The 15,102-nt window shown below is 42.4% G+C and overlaps 1 protein-coding gene across 1 annotated transcript in view; it reads left to right on the forward strand.

Moving 5' to 3' along the window:
- LOC129826207 (rasGAP-activating-like protein 1) overlaps nucleotides 1-15,102 on the forward strand; it is a 76,456-nt gene that overhangs the window by 3,665 nt on the left and 57,689 nt on the right. The gene's annotated exons all lie outside the window — the stretch shown is intronic.

Genomic DNA, 15,102 nt, shown 5'->3' on the forward strand with positions numbered 1-15,102 from the left:
TGCATAATATGCTGCTACCTTAATAATATAAAAATATTTAATAATTCCAAATAACAAAAATGTAGCTATAGGTTGTTGTAACGTTTGAAAAATATGTAAAACATTTTTTTGCACTGCATGGATCACCGGTGGGGTTGAATGCAGCATTGTTGTATGGTTCGCTCAAAATGTATTGTAGTTGTGTAGCCAGCCTAGGCTACTTCTCAAATGTTGCTGTAATTTACCTACATGTTACTCCTTTGTATTGTATTTTGTTGCAGGTTTTGTTTTTTGATATTCATTGTCAAGCTTTAAAAACTTAAGCCAGACTGCAACATTTTAGTGGGCTATTTAGGACTGTGTACACTTTCCCTCCGAGGCGTGCTGTAAACGGCGCTTTAAACAGTGCTTTAAAGGGACAAACAAAAGCAGCACAATTTAAATTCAATTCACCGATGTGAGCGCATAAGGCTATAATTTCATAAAGTAAATGAATCAACTGTTGACTCGTTTGTGTATCCTATTTGGAACTCAGGCCTTGTGTTTGACACGTACGCTAGCATATTAGCAGGGTTGGGTAGGTTACTTTCTAAGTGTAATCTGCTACAGCTACTAGTTACCTGTCAAATTTGAAATCAGTAACGTAACTTTTGGATTACCCAAACTCAGTAACGTAATCTGATTACATCCAGTTACTTTAAGATAACATTTCCCGTAATAGGCATTACAAGAAGACACAAATGTATGTTACCAATTGAACGACATCTATTGCAGGATAAGTCAATGTTAAAGTTTACATAGCTGGCCATATATGGATGTTAAATATTACTTTATGGGTTGGTTATGTAGACTTCTTCTAACCCATCACTTTCTACTACATATAATAATACGATTAAATTATATCTTAACATTAAAAACCAAAGTCTCTTCGAATTCCAGTCATTCCAATAAATGTTATACCCCTTGATATTCAAGAATAGGACTCGGAAATTTGGAAGTATAGATTGTTATGTTTGTTCCTTATATAATGACAAACCGGGCGTAGGTTTAACTACTTTTTAATGAACATATACTTCAGCTAGAACACTCCATGTTTAGCCATGCAAAGTGTAGTGTCTTAGCTCTTATTACTTATTTATATAATAAGAAAGACTCTGAATACAAGAAATGGAACTGGAGCTTCACATTTTACTGGAATCAGTTAGCGCCAGAATAACATAGAACAACACTGCGCATGACCAAGGGTGCTCCATTCTTAAAGGGGACATCAGTAATTAACAGAACATAACACAAGGCATTCTTTTAACCATCTCCCGCGCCCGCATAGCCTGCTGGGTAACGTAGTCTAAATGTTATTAACACATAACAACACATCTTCTTTCCTTTAAAAGAAAACTACTTTTCTATGTAACTACACATGTGACATCACATTTGTTTACTCAACCTGCATAACATGCAATTTTCAATAACACACATTTCTTTCCCCCAATTTTATTTCCTTAAAAATAAAATAGTCTTTCAACTAAATATAGTCTGTCCAACAATACTCTATTGTGGCTCTTTTTCTATTCACATTAACAAAACATTCAGTCCAGGTAAGTGTCTTGCACTTTTGTCGTGTCGCTGTTTTTGTTTGTCTTTCTGTTTTTCCTTTGCAAGTTTGACTTTGTGAGCACCTCTGGGTGTTAGCAAGTCCTCATGGATGGGTAGGTTGGTTCTGATGCGACGTCCCATCAACATTTGTGCAGGTGAAAGTCTGTTCTGCTGCGGTAGATAAGATTTTTTAGGAAATCCTCCTTTCCATCTTGTGCCTTTTTCATCAGACCTTTGACAATTTTGTAGTAGGGTCTGTTGGGTACTGGATGAGCCATTAGCGGCTCTGCTTGCTGCTTTGGCCTGTAGGTCAAACACAGTTCACATGAAGCAGTGGTCTGGCTGATTTCCTGGTTCATTCTTGGCCAGTACATTACTTCTCGTGCTCGTCGTTTGCATTTTTCCTCACCCAAGTGGCCCTCATGTATTTTCTGTAGCATTTCTTTGCGTAGTGTCATGGGAATGACAATCTTGTTGCCTTTGAACACTATGTCATCCACAACGGTGAGCTCTGCTCTGCACATCCAGTAATCCTGTATTCTCCTTGGACAGTTGTTTTTCTGTGCAGGCCATCCTATCAGTGTTGTTTCCTTCAACTCTGTCATTGTTTGGTCAGCTGTGGTCTCTCTTTTGATCTGCTCCATTCTCTCAGAAGACACAGGAAGTGATGCTACGATCATGTCGACGTAGGCCTGAATCTCAGTGTTTTTCTGTGTGTCGACGCTCTCCTTCTTGTCGACTGCTCGAGAAAGAGTGTCGGCGGCGAACATGAACTTTCCCGGGGTATAGATCATCTTCACATCATACTTTTGCAGTCTGATCAACATTCTCTGGATTCTCATTGGACAATCATTCAGTGGCTTAGACATGATTGACACCAATGGTTTGTGGTCGGTTTCTACTTCGAAATCTCGCCCATAGACGTATTGGTGAAACCTTTCGCAAGCGTATGTGCTTACCAGTAGTTCTTTCTCTATTTGTGCATACCTTGTCTCTGCGCCTGTCAAGGCTCTGGATGCATAAGCGACGGGTTACCATGTGTCGTTGCAGAAGAACTGCTCCCAGGCCAAACTGTGACACGTCTGCAGAAATCCTTGTGCTTTTCTCTGGATCATAGAACCTGAGCACTGGCTCTTCTGTGATTGTCTTCTTTAGGTTTTTGAAGCAGTTTTCCTGTTCATGGGACCATTCCCATTCATTTCTCTGTACCAGAAGACATCTGAGTGGAGCGGACTGTGCTGACAGTTGAGGTATGAACTTTGCAAGGTAGGTGATCATGCCCATGAAGCGTCTCACGTCGTCCTTGTTCTTCGGGCGCTCCATGTTGTTGATGGCTGATGTTTTCCTCGGGTCTGGTTTGACTCCGTCCTCTGAAAGTACATCTCCCACGAAGGTAAGTGTTTTCACACCAAACTCGCATTTGTCCTTGTTTAGTTTTAGGCTGACTTTCCGTGTCAGGTCCAGCACTTGTCTCACTCTCGCATCGTGTTCTTCTTTTGTGGACCCCCAGACGATGATGTCATCCATCATAGTCTCCACTCCTGGAATGTGCTCGAAGATCATGTGGATTGTCTTGTGGTAGACCTCTGGCGCTGAGAGAATCCCATATGGTAGACGAAGAAATCTGTACCTACCCTCAGGTGTGTTGAATGTGCATAGCCTTGAGCTTGCATCATCTAGCTTCATTTGCCAGAATCCTGATGAGGCATCAAGCTTACTGAACCACTTTGCTCCAGCAAACTGCGACCTTATCTCTTCTCTGGTTGGCAACTTGAAATGCTCTCTCTTGATTGCTTTGTTGAGATCTCTCGGGTCTAGACATATCCTGAGATCGCCGTTCTTTTTCCCCACAATAACCAGTGAGCTTACCCAGTCTGTAGGTTCATCCATTTTTTGTGATGACGTCCATCTTTTCCATGCGTCCGAGTTCCTCTTTGAGCTTTTTCCTCAGTGCAAATGGAACTTTTCTGCATGCATGCACAACTGTCATCAGTACATATTTTGTGTTCTCCTGGTAAACATCCAAGACCCTCAAACACATCCTCATACTCAGCCAGTAGTGATTCTTGGTCATTTTCATTCTGTGATGTCACTACATACACTCTTTTCAACAAATTGAGCTTTGCAATTCACATGCAATGATTCCTAGAATAGGCTGTACACTCTTTTCCACAATCAGCAGCTGTACTCGGAACTGTTTTCCTTTACGCTGTAAAGTTACTATGCAGCTACCTTTGACTGGTATGTTCTCCCCAGTATAACCAGTAACCTTAATTTTCACCGGGTGTATTTTGCTCTTCACCTTCAGTGTTTTGTAGTCCTCCAGCGATAACAGGTTTACCTGTGCTCCAGTATCAAGCTTGAATGGTATTACAGTTTCATTCACAGTCAATGGCACAATCCATTCAGCATTTACTGCATTGCATATTTCCACAGAATCAACAAAGAATTATTCCATCTCCTCGACTTGGTGAACCTTTTTCTTTGTAGCCTCAGCCTTTTGAGAAATTATTATTTTTCCCACAGTTGTTACATGATTTGCCATATGCAGGGCATTTTTTTGGCTTGTGGATAAATCCACATTTTCCACATGTAGTGTTTTGATTTCTCTCTTTTGCTTGTTTTTGTTTTGTAAGGCGTTGTGTGTATTGCTCCTCTGTTTTTATTGCATACACTGACGTCTCATCCCTGCACAGCTCTTTACTTTGTGCTCTGGTGGTTTCAGCTGCTCGACACATATTCACTGCTTTATCTAAAGTTAAATCTTTCTCACACAGCAATCTCTCCTTGAGTCCATTATCAAGTATGCCACAGACTATCCTGTCCTTCACTAGTGAGTCTTTCAGATTTTCGAATTCACACGTTTTGCTCAGTGTGTTCAGCTCAGCCAAATACTGGTCAAAACTGACTCCCTGTTTCTGATCATTAGAGAAAAACTTGTATCTCTCAAACGTGACGTTCTGGCTTGGTACAAAGTATTCCTCAAATTTTGCCATTAGCACAGTCAATGTCAAGTTTGCCTCGTCTTGCTGAAAGCTATTGTAAATGTCCAATGCATCCTCTCCAATAACATGCAGAAAAATGGAAGCTTTCAATTTGTCATCAAATTGTCATCACCCTGCATCACTGGCTGCTAGGTAGATATTGAATCTCTGCTTGAAACGTTTCCAATTGTCAGCTAAATTGCCTGTTAACTGCATAGGAGTAGGAGGACTAAGCCTATCCATGACGGAGATCAGGAACAGTGTCAATTTCTCTTACTTCAGTATGTTGCTCGTCAACAGATTATAATGCAGCCTCGCTCTCGCTGCTGCGGCTCGTTGTCCTGGCTCTTGCAAGCTAGCATCTTCGACTACTCACGTCACTTGTTCAATTTTCGTCGCGGAAATTTGCAGAGTTACTCCTTTCTTTTCTCTATCTCTTCATAGCGACTACCAATCTGACACCATGTTATGTTTGTTCCTCTATATAATGACAAACGGGGCGTAGGTTTAACTACTTTTAATTAACATATACTTCAGCTAGAACACTCCATGTTTAGCCATGCAAGGCATTCTTTAACCATCTCCCGCGCCCGCATAGCCTGCTGGGTAACGTAGTCTAAATGTTATTAACACATAACAACACATAGATTAGCCAAATTGTTTTACCTGAGCATAACCCCAAAACTAAGTGCTTGTTAGCCAGTCATACTCTGTTGTTTATTATTTATTTTGTTGTCATGGAGGACTGGTTGGGTTGATTCAAGTTGAAAAATAAATGCTGCTCTCATGGAATGGCATACTTTGAGCATTACTGAAGTGCTATTTACATGTGAAAAATGAATGTCATATGCTGCATTTGCTATAGGCCTATTGTTTACCTCATTGTTGGTGACACTTTAATATCTTGATAATATGCAGCTGTTTAAAGGACAAATTCAATGACAAAACGTCTGCCCCGCCTCTGTTTTGGTAAAAAGCTGAGGGATGGGCCTGGAGAAATGTCTCTCATATTAATATACATAGCTATGGATGCAAGGACTGACCATTCACGATATGAACATTATTGTTTCAACCATGTTTTGAGGCTATACAGTGTTTGTTTACATTTACAATGTTAACAGACATTGGAGAAACACAAGCTTATATTTTGGGTTCTAATGGAGTGTGACAGTTGACCTAAGCTCATGAGTCATTTATAAGTTATATTCTTCAAAAATCAATGGATATATATATATATATATACAGTACCAGTCAAAAGTTTGGACACACCTACTCATTCAAGGGTTTTTCTTTACTTTTACTATTTTCTACAACGTAGGATAATAGAAGTAATAAACTATGAAAGAACACATATGGAATCATGTAGTAACCAAAAAAGTGTTAAACAAATCAAAATATATTTTGCTTCTTAGATGCTTCAAAGTAGCCACCCTTTGCCTTGATGACATCTTTGCACACTTGGCATTCTCTCAACCAGCTTCATGAGGAATGCTTTTACAACAGTCTTGAAGGAGTTCCCACATATGCTGAGCACTTGTTGGCTGCTTTTCCCTCACTCTGCGGTCCAACTCATCCCAAACCATCTCAATTGGGTTGAGGTCGGGTGATTTGTGGAGGCCAGGTCATCTGATGCCGCACCATCACTCTCCTTCTTGGTCAAATATCCCTTACACAGCCTGGAGGTGTGTTTTTGGTCATTGTCCTGTTGAAAAACAAATGAGAGTCCCACTAAGCTCAAACCAGATGGGATGGCGTATCGCTGCAGAATGTTGTGGTAGCTATGCTGGTTAAAAAAACTTAAGGATTGGCATCCCGTCAATTGGACAGTTGTAAATCATGCAGCGTCTTTTGTCATCATCGCAGATTTTCGATTTTATTTTAAACAACAAATGTCGGTACGTATGAGCAGAGGTGGGACCAAGTCATTGTTTTACAAGTCTCAAGTCTTAGAACTCAAGTTCCAAGTCAAGTCCCAAGTCAAGACAGGCAAATATCAAGTCAAGTCTCAAGTCCTAAACAAGTCATAATGTGCTCTTCACCAAATGTAGTACCATTTCATATTTTTAACAAGAGTAATAGTTAGTATATTACATTTACTCAAATCATGAATGCTTTTAAAAATATCTATATATTTATTACTTTCCAAATAAACGTTATATTTCCATGGAAATACATGGGTAGCCATGAGAAAGATTTCAGAATGTATCATCCAAAGGGACCCAGAGATAACATGGTGTCGTTTTGTTAGATAAAATCTTTTTTCATATCCTAAAAACGTCCATATAGCATGTACGATCGATTTTGTATTTCCACTCGTTCAATTTGCAAAGAAAGGAATCTGTGAAAATCTCACCCTAAACGTTGTTTCAATGAGTCAAATCACATTCGTATGTATTCCTCAGAGATCCTAGAAGGTAACAAGACTTCACTATATCATTAGGGGTGTAGTATATCCTATAGGACACCATATATGGTCAGAGAGCGACGCCTTCATGGCACGCCGATGACGCGTGCGGTCATCACTTCAACGTTGTATCTTTGTCAAATAAGCACTAGCTAGATAGCCAGTGAGCTGGGCTTTACAGGAGTATCCGGAAACCATGTATATGTCGTAAAATGTAGCTACTAACCTTGTACGACAGCATGCCTTTTCATTTTGGTCAAAAATAAGGATATTCAGAGTTATGAAAACTGGTTGTTTTGCAAATGTTAAACTTATAATATGGCTACTAATACTTGGAAAGCTAAATCAAAGTCCAAGTATACAGATTTGACGATATTCTTGCAGAAAAATTTAATATGAATGCGAATGTCTCCTTCACAATTTGCCCAAATGTACCTGGGGACTTCACACTACAAGTCTTGTAGTTCACTGATACTTCAAGTTATCCATCTGAAACTTAGCACATACACTGATGCCATCTTGTGGACACTATCGGAGGAATAACAACCAGAGTGATGGCTAGAAATGTGACCTTTCTCTTGCATTTCAAAGATGGTGTATTTTCTTCTATCAGATCTATTGTGTTATATTCTCCTACATTCAATTCACATTCCCACAAACTTCAAAGTGTTTCCTTTCAAATGGTACAAAGAATATGCATATCCTTGCTTCAGGGCCTGAGCTCAAGGGAGTTAGATTTGGTATGTCATTTAGGTGAAAATTGAAAAAAAGGGGGCTATCCCTAAGAAGTTTGTCTCATGAATTCTAAATAAATCACACAGTGTCACACCGCCCTCTGGTGACAGGTGGAACCATCACAGTACCCACTCCCCCCCCTGCTAGGAGCGGCCCCAGCCGCGAAGCCAGGGCGACCACCACATGGTTGGTGGAAATCCCTAACAAGTCCCGGATCCAGGATGTCCCGGGCAGGCACCCATGCCAGCTACTCTGGGCCGAAGGCCTCTCAGTCCACCAGGTACTGTAGGGTACCTCGGACCCAACGATCAAGAGACACCGGACAGTGTAGGCCGGATGACCATCAACAAGTCGAGGTGGCGGAGGGGTCGAAGGGACTGGTCCTCACCAGCTTCAGACGGGAGACATGGAAGGATGGACAGACCCTCATAGCCCAGGGAAACTGGAGACGATAGGTGACCGGGTTGATGCGACTCGGGATCTTGAATGGTCCTATGTAGCGTGGAGTGAGCTTCCGCGAGTCCACCTTTAAGGGAAGATCACGGGTGGACTGCCACACCCGAAGAGGCCTTCGGTGTCAGTTTGCCTGGTGTTGGTGTCTGGCAGAGGAGCGGAGCAAGGAGGATCGCGCTCTGATCCAGGTGCTGCAACATCATTGAATGAAAGCCGAGGCACCCACGCTTCGGCCTCTTGTTCAGAAAACGGGGGGGACCCAAACTGACACTCAAACGGCGAGAGTCCATTGGACGAGTTCGGCAGTGTGTTGTTAGCATATTCCACCCAGACGAGGAACTTGCTCCAGTTGCTGGACTGGGTAGAGACGAAACAGTGGAGGAACTTCTCCAGCTCCTGGTTGGCCCGCGCCGTTTTCCCATTCGACTGTGGGTGGAACCCAGAGGAGAGACTCACCGACGCCCCCAGCAGGGAGCAGAAGGCTTTACAATACCGTGCAGCGAACTGGGGCCCACGATCCAAGAAAACGTCCTGGGGAAGTCCTTGTAGTCGAAAGACATGGTTAATCATGAGATGAGAGGTCTCCTTCGCTGAGGGCAACTTGGGTAAGGCCATGAAATGGGCTGCCTTGGAGAACCGATCAATGACCACCAGGATAGTGGTAAGCCCTTGGGATGGAGGTAACACTGTGATAAAGTCTACGGACAGGTGGGACCAGGGCCGGCTGGGGATGGGCAGAGGTTTGGACGCAACCCAGCTGGTCACTGTCGTGCAGTTAATTTGAGAGGAGTGTCCCCATTGTAGTACTTGGGAACGGGCTGATTGCGGAACGTAAAGTATTTTCGTAGGTACCCCGCCTGGGTCAGGTTCTCGGGTCTCGGATTGTCGGACCGTGGTCTCAATACTCCATATCCCAGGGGCCACAACACGGGAGCTGGGGATGATGGGCTCGGAGTCTCTTTCCTCGTTAGAGACATTGTGTTGACGGGACAGGGCGTCTGCTTTCTGATTCTTGGATTCCAGTTGATAGGCTAGTGTGAAATCAAACCTGTTAAAAAACAGAGCCCACCTAGCCTGGCGAGCGTTCAATCTCTTGGCTTCTTGAATGGAGACCAAGTTCTTATAGTACGTCCAGATCACGAAGATTGAGGTGCCCCCTCCAACCAGTGTCTCCATCCCTCAAGGGCCCATTTTAACTGCCAAGAGCTCCCGGTTGCCTACATCTTAATTGTGTTCCGCTGGCGAGAACCGCTTGGAGAGAACGGCGCATGGGTGCAGTTTCTTGTCCTCCCCGTTACGCTGTGAAAGGACCGCCCCTGCTCTGGTGTCCGAGGTGTCCACCTCTGCCACAAGGGAAGAGTAGGATCAGGATGAACGAGGATGTGTCCGGGGGTGAAACGTCCCTTGAGCTCCATGAGCTGTCAGCCTCAGGAGTCCAGTAAAAACTGGTCTGGGACTTACGGGTTAGTACCGTGAGAGTTGCTGCCACCACACCAAAGTTGCGTAAGAACTGGCAAACCCGAGGAACCACTGGAACTGCTTGAGTGAGGTGGGACGGGGACAGTCGGCGACCGCCTCAACCTTTACGGGATCCATTTGGATTCCTGCGGTAGAGACAATGTGACCCATGAAGGAAATTTGGGATACGTGGAACTCACACTTCTTTATCTTGACAGTTGACTCTGCAGGAGGCGTCTAAGGACTTTGCGGGCGTGCAGTATGTGTTCCGGAAGGGATTTGGAGAAGATCAGGATGTCGTAGAAGTAAACAAAGACGAACCGATTCAACATATCCCTAAGAGTGTCATTGACCAATGCTTGAAAGACTGCTGGTGACTTCGATAATCTGAAGGGCATGACTAAATACTCAGTGACCACTAGGGGTGTTAAAGGCTAACTCCAAGGCGGCGGACATAAGGGGTAGGGGGTAACAATTATTTCTCGTAATCCGGTTCAGCCCTCTGTAATCGATGCAAGGATGCAGGCCTCCATCCTTCTTACATATCAAGAAGATGCCTGCACCAGCTGGGGATGTAGAGGGGTCAATGAAACCTGCCTCCAGCGACTCCCGGATGTAATTGTCCATGACTGCTGCTTCAGGGATTGAGAGGGAGTACAGACGACCCCAGGGAGGTGTGGAGCCGGGTAGGAGTTCTATGACGCAGTCGTCCTTCGAGGCCTTGAATCTGCAGAGGGATGGGACATTTCACGTAGGAGATTTGTAATTCTCTGGCAAAGTTCTGATCAATCAAATGAACTGCGTCCCCGGAGTCCACAAAGGCTTGAATCTGGTGCTGACGGTTGTCCCAGTGGAGGGTTGCAGGTAGTGACAGACGGTGACTGGGTAGCCGGGGGGGTAACTTCACAGCTTGTCAGGGTCTCACCTTGTCCTGGCGAGCCCTGGCGTTTCCCGTCAGCTCTGGGCATGTAGCACGGAGATGGTTGAGACCTCCGCAGTAGAGGCAGCAGCCTTCGCACATGCACCTGTCACGCTCCTGTGGAAATCATAATGAGTAATAGAACACACCTGAGTGTCATAATTGTCTCTAAGATGGTCTCTGCGCCCTCTGACAGGTGGAACCATGACAGAGATCATCCGTTCACCTACTCTGCGTCTCACAAAGACACAACGGTTGGAACCAAAATCTCAAATCTGGACCCATCAGACCAATGGACAGATTTCCACCAGTCTAATGTCCATTGCTCGTGTTTCTTGGCCCAAGCAAGTCTTTTCTTCTTGTTGGTGTCCTTGAGTAGTGGTTTCTTTTCAGCAATTCAACCATGAAGGCCTGATTCACGCAGTCTCCTCTGAACAGTTGATTATGAGATGTGTCTGTTAGGTTGCAAGTTCAAATCCCCGAGCTGACAAGGTACAAATCTGTCGTTCTGCCCCTGAACAAGAGGTTAACCCACTGTTCCTAGGCCGTCATTGAAAATAAGAATTTGTTCTTAACTGACTTGCCTAGTTAAATAAAGGTAAAATAATAATAAAAGGTGCAGTTAACTCTAATGAAGTAATCCTCTGCAGCAGAGGTAACTCTGGGTCTTCCTTTCCTGTGGTGGTCCTCATGAGAGCCAGTTTCATCATAGCGATTGATGGTTTTTGCGGCTGCGCTTGAAGAAACTTTAAAAGTTCTTGAAATTTTCCGCATTGACTGACCTTCATGTCTTAATGTAATGATGGACTGTGGTTTCTCTTTGCTTATTTGAGCTGTTCTTGCCATAATATGGACTTGGTCTTTTACCAAATAGGGCTGTCTTCTGTATACCACCTCTACCTTGTCACAACACAACTGATTGGCTCAAACGCATTGAGAAGGAAAGAAATTACACAAATACATTTTTAACAAGGCACACCTGTTAATGGAAATGCATTCTAGGTGACTACCTCATGAAGCTGGTTGAGAGAATGCCAAGAGTGTGCAAAGCTGTCATCAAGGCAAAGGGTGGCTACTTTGAAGAATCTAAAATATAAAATATATGTTGATTTGTTTAGGACTTTTGTGGTCACTACATTATTCCATATGCGATATTTCATAGTTTTGATGTCTTCACTATTATTCTACAATGTAGAAAAAAGTAAAAATAAAGAAAAACCCTTTGAAACAGTAGGGGTGTCCAAACTTTTGACTGGTGTGGTCTCATATTTCTGCTTTACCAAATGAGGAGAGTTACAAACTACACACCAATTAGTTATATTTAAACTACATCTTTAATAATAATAAGCTTTGCAATAGCATTTGACTTTCAAAAATTCACTATTTCTAATGAACCGTTGAGAAGTACCAACAGAAAAGTACAAAGATCTTTTATAGCCAAGATACACCCTCTCAACTTACATGACGAATCACAGATTTTAGGAACAGTTCACAAAGAAAGACTTTTTCTTGAGAAAGATATCTATAAACCATAGCAGACAGTTACTGCTGTGTCAACAGTTTTCATTGTAAAGACCAGTGTCTGGCCCCCTTACTCCAAAAGGGAACTGTCTCTCCCTGGTACGGCATCGAACAGAACCATTAGCTCATCCAATGGCATATATCAATTGTCAACTCTAGATACCCCCATCTCAAGTAAACCCCCTCTTGATCCCACTCCTGGACATGCTCACTGAGGGGAGTGAGCCTCTAGGTCATACACTATCCCAGGATAAGTGTAAGATCAGAGAGGACATACAATGTTTCCAGACACTGCCATACACCTCCCCCCAATGGGAAAAAGAGGGAGTGACTGGCGCACAGACATTGTGGAGACGAGTAATTGGTTCCCCATTAATCACACCATCCCTTCACATGGTTTAAGAATAGGTAAAGACACATTCACATATGAATACAATGTTCCATTCTGTCCTCTTCCCTTTCTGATATTCTGCATAGCAACAGGGACATGTGAAAGGCAAGCTGGACCTCTCCCCTCTCTGGGCCCCAAGTGACTGAGCCCCAGCTTAGGGAAAAGTGCAACTGCCAACACTATAGTCCAAAAGGATACATTCTAATGACAAGTGTCTCACATAAGCATATTATGCTAATAAAACATCTTTAATTATCTATGTTACCCAACTAATTCTGATTAATCTGCCACACTGGTACTGTGTGTGTGTGTGTGTGTGTGTGTGTGTGTGTGTGTGTGTATATATATATATATATATATATATATATATATATATATATATAATTTATAAGTAAAATAATTGATGTAGCAACTACAGATTGTCCCTTTTAAGTCTTTCAAAAGTGTGCGAGTTTGAGCGTGTCCATTAGGCCTATGCATTTTTTTTTATCAGCATGAATTAGATTGAGTAATAAAAGCCCCACTTTTATTCCATAGGCTGGGATCTGCACTACTATGCAGCTGTTGAGAGCGTATTTTTCACTGGCTGTCCAATGGATTCAAAAACAATGATTTGATAGGCAGTTTAAACTTCTTGAATTCAACCATTATTGGGTTCAAATACACATTTAGATTTGTGAACAGCCATCCACAACAACCACAATCCGTAAGGCGCAAATAGCTAAAAGAGAGAGCAGCAGTGTGATTCACATCAATGCGCTACGTAGATATCAATAATAACTGATATCCATATCGCCGTAGACTACACCACTGATGTCATCCTTACCTCCAAGCGTTTATTCAAGTTGGATCATCTTTGAATGCCGACAGCATTTGCACCATTGGAAGACAGCTTGGACTGTAGGCTACAAAAGCCTCGCTCAGGTGGAACAAACTTAAACTTGCACCTTTTTTCAATGCTGATTTGAGTGTCATTGAGAAAACAGAGAAGTGTCAAATACTTTTTTTCTCGCAAACATTCTTTCTGAATTTAAAAGTAATCCTCAAAGTAATCATCTAGTTTTTCAAAAGTATCTGTAATCTGATTACAATATTTTTGCTAGTAACGGATTACAGTTACTGTTTTTTTTGTAATCCGTTATTCCCCAACCTTGCCTATTAGCCACGTTACGACTGACTTGGGATCATTGCCCTTGCTAGTTTGATTGTTTTGACATTCCCAGCCTTAGTTACAGTCGTATGTTTTTGTACAAAATATTGAGTCATTGAAACTGAAACCATGCATCCCGAATGGGTGGAGGCATAAAACAATGTCCCAAGCCAGCTGTAATTTACAACCTGATAGCAATATTTTTTAGACTACCAAGAAATCTATTGGAGAATTATATTAATCATGCATTGAACTCCATCCATATATTCTGCCAGCAATGCCTTGCTCTATACGTCACAGAATTGTTTTTTTGTCAAATATAACCTATTTTTAAAACCTCTTATGAAGTTGGTTTTGTAGCATAAACTACGAATGTCATATTTTTGATATTACGATTGCAGATATGAAACAAACAGGCAAGTAGTTAAAGTGGAACATTTTAAGGACACTAGCTACTTTTTCAGTGGGGTGAATACTGACTCACTGAGTGTTGCTCATCTGAAACTGCAGTTGAAAAGGATAAGAGGAAGATCCAGATACTGTGCTAGCTTTGGTACTAGTTTAGCTACCTAGCTAATGTTAGCCAAGCTAAAATAGCCAACCTAGTATTGCATCACTCGGTATAACACTATTTTTACACAATATTAACTCATCACTGATAGTTCATGTGTTTACACAACAATGTAGGAATACATTTATGAAATGTTTATGAAGTTTTAATTGTTTTAAACGTTCAAAACATTTATACATTGGAGCGCTTGTGAATATACACTATTTAATAATTCGGAAATTATTCAGACCCTTTCACCTTTTCCACATTTTGTTACGTTACAGCCTTATTCTAAAATTGATCAAATAATGTTTCCCCTCATCAATCTACACACAATACCTCATAATGACAAAGCAAAAACAGGTTTTTAGAAATGTTTGCAAAGTATTCAGACCCTTTACTCAGTACTTTGTTGAAGCACCATCGGCAGCGGTTACAGCCTTGAGTCTACTTGGGTATGACGCTATTATTTGGGAAGTTTCTCCCATTCTTCTCTGCAGATCCTCTCAAGCTCTGTCAGGTTGGATAGGGAGCATCGCTGCACAGCTATTTTCAGGTCTCTCCAGAGATGTTCAATTGGGTTCATTTCCAAGCTCTGGATGGACCACTAAAGGACATTCAGAGACTTGTCCCGAAGCCACTCCTGCGTTGTCTTAGCTGTGTGCTTAGGGTCGGTGTCCTGTTAGAAGGTGAACCTTCGCCTCAGTATGTGATCCTGCGTGCTCTGGAGCAGGTTGTCATCAAGGATCTTTGTACTTTGCTCCGTTAATCTTTCCCTCGATCCTGACTAGTATCTCAGTCCCTGCCGCTGAAAAATATCCCCACAGCATGATGCTGCCACCACGCTTCACCGTAGGGATGGTGCCAGGTTTCCTCCAGACGTGACACTTGGCATTCAGGCCAAAGAGTTCAATCTTGCTTTCATCAGACCAGAGTATCTTGTTTCTCATTTGTCTGAGTCTTTA

Source organism: Salvelinus fontinalis, chromosome 28 (assembly GCF_029448725.1).
Source record: "Salvelinus fontinalis isolate EN_2023a chromosome 28, ASM2944872v1, whole genome shotgun sequence".
Taxonomy (NCBI): domain Eukaryota; kingdom Metazoa; phylum Chordata; class Actinopteri; order Salmoniformes; family Salmonidae; genus Salvelinus; species Salvelinus fontinalis.